The sequence below is a fragment of the Acipenser ruthenus genome, chromosome 12, assembly GCF_902713425.1.
Source record: "Acipenser ruthenus chromosome 12, fAciRut3.2 maternal haplotype, whole genome shotgun sequence".
NCBI classification, from domain to species: domain Eukaryota; kingdom Metazoa; phylum Chordata; class Actinopteri; order Acipenseriformes; family Acipenseridae; genus Acipenser; species Acipenser ruthenus.
In genome coordinates, this window is record NC_081200.1 from 28,100,758 (window position 1) to 28,107,162 (window position 6,405).

The 6,405-nt window shown below is 35.0% G+C and overlaps 2 long non-coding RNA genes across 3 annotated transcripts; both read right to left on the reverse strand.

Annotated features, from left to right (window-relative positions):
• Positions 1 to 1,390: 1,390 nt before the first annotated feature.
• On the reverse strand, positions 1,391 to 2,585 carry LOC131740002 (uncharacterized). The gene is made up of 3 exons (XR_009330634.1): positions 2,188 to 2,585; positions 1,999 to 2,107; positions 1,391 to 1,458 (listed from the first exon to the last, which is right to left on the reverse strand). It is a non-coding gene; the product is annotated as an uncharacterized LOC131740002 (long non-coding RNA).
• Positions 2,586 to 2,599: 14 nt separating this feature from the next.
• Positions 2,600 to 4,501, reverse strand: LOC131740003 (uncharacterized). Of its 2 annotated transcripts, XR_009330635.1 has the most exons (4): positions 4,393 to 4,501; positions 3,444 to 3,706; positions 2,956 to 3,021; positions 2,600 to 2,681 (listed from the first exon to the last, which is right to left on the reverse strand). It is a non-coding gene; the product is annotated as an uncharacterized LOC131740003 (long non-coding RNA). The 2 variants fall into 2 exon arrangements; XR_009330636.1 differs by lacking the exons at positions 3,444 to 3,706; positions 4,393 to 4,501 and adding an exon at positions 3,119 to 3,416.
• Positions 4,502 to 6,405: the final 1,904 nt, after the last annotated feature.

Consider the following 6,405-nt stretch of genomic DNA (forward strand, 5'->3'; position numbering starts at 1 on the left):
AGCATGAAACTAGAACAAGAACAAGGCAGAGGAAAAGACAGGTTCCTCAAACAAAGCTTTGCAATAGATGTTAAGGGCAAGGCGATTGCTGCCAACGGGAATGTTGATGCCTTTGTCAAACAGAGCTTTAAAAAGTTTGGCGGAGAGCCAATCTTTATAATGGAGACGCAGTGGATGTTGAATAATGGAGTGGCGCTTTGAACGGCATGACTGGAGATTAGATAGTTGCAGACGTAACTGGTGATACAGCGAGCTGCTACAGTGAGAAAGAAAGAAAGGTTGAATGACGAGAAAATCTTCGGAGCAGGTAAGAAAATTGCTCTAAATCATCTGAGCTGGTGTTCTGACCATCTGAGCATCCCCCTCCAAATGAGCATCCCGTAGCACAGATTATCAGACTAGTCTGATCATTTGCGCATCCCCCTCCAAATGAGCTACATAAAGCGAACAATGCGAGGAAGCTCATTTGGAGAAAAAGACTGCTCCAAATGGGCTACCCTGTGTTTTAATTGAAATATACAGGTTTTAATGCTCTAAATCCTGGGTAGCTCATTTGGATGAGAAGAAAAGACTGCTCCAAATGGGCTACCTTGTGTTTTAATTGAAATGTAGGGTAGCTCATTTGGAGGGGCAGCACAATGAAACTGATAATGGTGATGTGCATTTGGAAGTGCAATGTAGATGTGTCTAAGACAGAAAAGAAGGCTCTGTGTGCAGCTTTAGATTGCAGGGTAGAGAGATCATAGACAACATCTTGAGGAAGTTATCATTTATTCAGCTAATTACTGTTTTTGTGGCAGAAAAAGAACAACAGAAATCCCAGCAATAACAATCGGTTTCTCCAGGTATGCTGTGGAAGCCGAACTAAACAACTAATAAAGAACAGAGCAAAGACATTCTTCTACCCATTGACTTTACATTTTTTGCACATAAATGAAAAATCATGCGATAACTCTTCAGCAGAGTACAGTGTGCATTCAATGTGTGCCCATCTGTTGCAGTGATCACACTGCACCTGAAAAAAATAAAATAAATAAATATTTTCCACTTGATGATTTATAAATATATTACCCAGCTATAGATGACACTAAGTAATTATTTAATAGTTTATTACACTTAAAATATATAACTGTGTATATTCTGTGGCAGATATACAATAAAAAATAAAGAATATTGTGATCTTCCAGGGGATCCAGTGTCAGCAAATTATGCCCTGACACCAGTTATATAGAAATAGCGCAATCATTCCAAAACACACAACACCTACTCACAATATTATCAGAAAATACCAAGGAAGATCACATTCATTATTTGTCTTGATGTAATTAGTTGTTCTGGTTCAGTAAACACAAGTTAAATTTATCAAATGTACACTTACTTATGAAACAATGTTAATTGTGGTGTTGGCTGATTGCAGGTCCATCATGCTGCATATTATGCAGTATTCATCTATGTTGCCTGTGATAAAGCAAACAAATTAGACAAACTAAAACATTAAAACAAGTATTTTAAAACCCTAATTATTTTGATCAACATTTTCAAATATAAAGTTGTCACCTTTTAAAGCAGTATAGTTCAACATGTACATGTAGCATGTATGGAAATTGCATTTAGGAATAATATTGTGAACAAGAAGTGTTTATTGATGCAGTCCTTTAAAAAAGAAAAAAAAAAAACACTATCCAGTATCAAACAAGAGCAATTAGGGATTGTATTTATATTAGGTATCACAGAGAGATGAGTTCTACGCAGTGCCATGGATTGTGGCTTTTAACACAGTATTGTATATCAGCCCTTCATTACTGCAAATATAATAAACATTGTACAAAAAGCATGAGGCATAACGGCTCAATAGATTCTCTCAGTTGTGTTGTTCAGTCCTGGACTGTTGTGTCCTTTCCTTTCACGTTGCTCATTCAATCTGCTATATATTCATAAGTGTTCAAATTACATGGTAGTCTTCCAGTTGTTTTAAACCTGTACACAGTAATGTGTTACCCTGATTTTCCATAAGGAGGCCAGCAATCTCCAGTCTTTCTGCTCTTATAGATGCTGGGCTGGTTTCCACCTGATCAATTGATCCACTTGTAAGGTACTGTTCTGCAAACTGAAAAACAAAGCAAAGATGTAATGTAAAAATTAAACACAAAAAGATAGGATTTGAGATTAATAATGTTAGCTTTTTACATTTAATATCAGAACACCACAACTGCTGCCATCCATCTGAAGTTGGTGTTTGAAAGTCTGCAATTTCCAAACTGTCTTGTTTCCTGTGTCCACATTAGCTCTCACGAAACTCCTAGAAAACAGAGTTTTTTATAATTCTCATTGTAACGCCAACTCTACGGAGTGTACCTGCGCTCCTAACTCAGGTCTACAGCCTGTATTCAATTCAATGTATAGCTGTAATCAAGTGTTTATTTGACAGGAGTTATATTTCAATCTTAACCATAGGCACTAGTTATTTTTTCAAATTTCTGTAAACTGTGCATTTGAGATACTTCACAATAGTAAACTGAATCCATTTTTATTCTGCTTAAGATACATTTAAAAATATAACATATATAACACTCGTATAATATGTATACCAACTTCCAGTTTCTTAAAATTCGTCGGCTATACTTGTCCTCCTCGCCCAGTGGATTAATCAGGACCACAGTATTTTCACACATTTTCACAATCTGCAAAATACCGTATTTTATAATGGTAGCAGCAGCAGTTGTGGCCATGTTAGTGAGAATAATTTAAATCTGTTAAGTTAGTAGATTCTTTTAATATTGTTTATTTACAATAACCTTGAATATTCACTTATATATAAAGATAATTTAGTAATACCTAGACATAACATTTTGGAAATATTAGTTGTAACCAAAACACAATTTAATCAAAACAGAAAATGTAGATAACAATGAAAATGTGTCTGTTGAATTTTGTTAATGTTACATAATAACATACCACAAGAATCCAGTGACTTCCAGTATTGTAAGGGCACAGCACAATCTCATGTTCTTGTATTCTGATCTGTTAAAAAATGTATGAAAATGTAAGTCCTGATGTTACATTTACATTTTACTAATTTCTTTGAGAACAGCTTATATATTACATGATTAGTACTCACATTTCTGACAGATCTGAATTGTCCATTTAATATTGATGTGGCGATAACTTTAGTCATGCAGTAGACCTTTTTCTGGTCAAAGAAAACATGTTTTACTCCTAATGTAATATAAAGTTACCTGAACAAATTGCCAAGAATGAATAAACATTTGTAATAAATGCAGATACACAATGAAAGGTATGGATACTTTAGTTAACACAAATGGGTAATTCATTTGTGCAGATCAGTATTCCATTGTAATGTCAAAATTAAAACTGATTAATTACGATAACTATTGAGAATTTAAGCAAGCTCAGATTCATTTAATTAAATAACATATACTTACCTTTAGTGTGTTTGTTAATACATGGAGGTATGAATCAATCACTTAATGTTACACACACACAAAAGGTATAAGCAGAAGGTATTTTATCAGTATTATTATGTCATGAAAAAGGGCTGTTCAAATGGTTTGAATTAGATATTTCCTTACCTCATCTGACAACCAGGCGGATTCTTTCAGAGTTTCAAATGAAGTGTCATACAGCTTGTAAGGACCGACAATAGCTTAAATTTGTCCAACAGCCTTTTGAGACCACAGTTGCACTACTGAGAAGATAAAACAGTATGCAAGATGCAGAATGTTAAATCCAATGATGTGATTAATATTGCAGAGAACAAATAATAAATTGCCTAAACATTTTAAATTATTATTTTTCAAATAAAGTAGTGTTATTAAATTCATTTTGTAGTAATAGAGAGATGTGAATTTTACTTTTGTTACATTTTTGGTGTCCATTATGGGGGGTTCCATTGGGAGAAGTAACTCCTGTCAGCAGTAACCTGTTCCATCAAGCCAGTACCTAATATCAACCATCATTCCTGGCCAGTAAAATCTGGATGACAAGGCATTTCTTGTTTTGAAAACTCCACTATGCCCCCCCATGGGAGAGCAGTGGAATTCTTGGAACAGTTCCCTGCCACGCTCCCTTGTCATCACCACCTTTTTTGCTGTTCCCTTTGCAGAATAATACAGCTCTCCATCTAAATCAGTGAACAAATGTTTATTTCAGTGGTTTAGTTGGAGGATATGTCATATCAGCAATTTGTCCCAAGAAATTCCAGAAAACTTTATTTAGAAAAGCATGAGTTTAAGGTATTCTAAATCACATTGCAGGGTCCACATATTTCAGTGACATTTAATCAAATATGTAAGGGTTATTGAAACTGAAAAATTGGCCTTGTTGTATAATACCTAGCATTGAATGCAAGAGTCCACTATTTAATGTACTTACTTTGAATGGAAAATTTGAAGCATATCTTCTTAAAGTTAGCTTCTGTAGCATGGAGTAGGATGGTGGATAATTGTTATCAGAAAGGTAATTGTACACTTCACGCATTCGATCATCCATGCCTATCTGTGCTTTAAAAAACAGAAACATAACTTATAATACAAGAGACCCATGGGCGTAGCTGTTATATGTGCAGGTGATTCAAGCTTTGTACCAGAATAAGAAACCAACTTTTAGGTGTGTGTGTGAAAAGAAGGGGGGCCCATCTAAGAATTCCGTACCAGGGCCCATTCCAACCACTTTACGAGGTTCCCAGATGAGCTGAATACCAGAAAAACCCTCCTGCATCAAGCAAGTTAAGTATAGCCTTGTTTTTATTATTGAATTAATCTAAGTTATTTGTAACTTACTTTAGCACTATTACTATTAGTGGCATGTTTTAACCATACTAGTTCTAGCTGGTGGTTTTATTGAATTTAATTTTAACTACAATTGCAAGCACTGTTTGGAACCAAGGTAAATTCCTTAAACCAGTTCCAAGTGTATCTCAGCTTTGAAATAGTGCTAATTACTACTGGGTTAATTAGCCAATCATGCCCAGTTGCAGAACCTAGCCAACAATAAAATCCTCAGCAGCTGCTTGATGCGCCAGCACCAAGCACCTCTGAACGGAAGAGCCTGTGAACAAGAGAGCCAGAGGAGTCAAGAGCCTGTGAACTCTTGAAATGTGTTTAATCTAAATTGACCAATTTTTTGCACTTGTTAGCAGTTAAACTTGCTCTTATTAGGACTGAAGCTATTGTATATTGCATGTATTTTTTTTTTTTTTTTTTTTTTTTTTTTTGGAAATATGTATATTTTGTGACAAATGTAAGTTGCCCTGGGTAAGGGTGTCTGCTAATAAATAAATAAATAAATAAATAAATAATAATTACAGTTCAATTAAGAGCAAGATACAAAATACAATCACTTCAGGTTATAATACATGAGATACATCAATACTACTACGACTAATAATAATAACCAACCAAGCTACGCCCCTTAATAGATCAGTGGTGGACATAGCGGTGGACATTTCACTTGCCTACCAATATCACGGGGTGTAAAAATGTTTTAAACACTGTGCACATGAAAGCATCTCGCAATCGCGGCTAGCTGCTGTTCTGCTCGCTCTATTGCTAGGATGGGCACGTCTTTTTAGAATAAACTGTAATGGTAATGATGGGCATTCCATGATATTTCCATGGATGTGGAAATGCTCCAGTCTAGTGTCCTTAACATCTACTTGGTTACACAGTAACTTGCCTGAATTACGCAAAAACAATTTCCTCCACTGGTCTCCGTGCTGGTCTTGGTCCGCGGGCTCCCTCTGAGCTGGTAAAGGCACCAAAGTTGAAAATAAATTGGAGCGAATACATTTTTCTTTAAGCATTTAAAGTATCCTAGTTGACACTGTAACTTGTCATTTTAAAGCTATAAATTACAGGGGGTTTTTTTCTTCTGCATACAGTTCAGGATCTACTCTCTTATATTTAGCTAGACATTGTTGCTCGATTTTTTGTTTTTTTCCATTCAATAATTCTTCCCGATTTAAAAAAAAGAATAAGAAATGACCCAAAAAACAGAACCCCCACATATAGCCACTTTCGTAAATTAGTTTATATCAGTTGCGCGTCCGTGATAATTATAATAATAAAGAGGTCTGTTATTCACGTTATGAAAAAAAAAATGAACCTCTGATCAAAGACACTCGGTTTAAGTTCACATTTGCGTTGTTTTTTTTTTTTAATTATCTTAAATGAAGTAATATAATGTACACAATACCGATTGCAAATGATGGTACTAAATTGTAATACATATCTTAAAACACAAATTAAATTAAATAATTGTACCTTGCTATGGCAGTTTGAATTCTGATGTTAGCTCAAATTCAGGAGGTGTGTCATATGACGTCATAAGACGTAAAAAAATGGAAATGCGCATGTGCAGTAGCCCATTTGGAGGGGATGCTCAGTT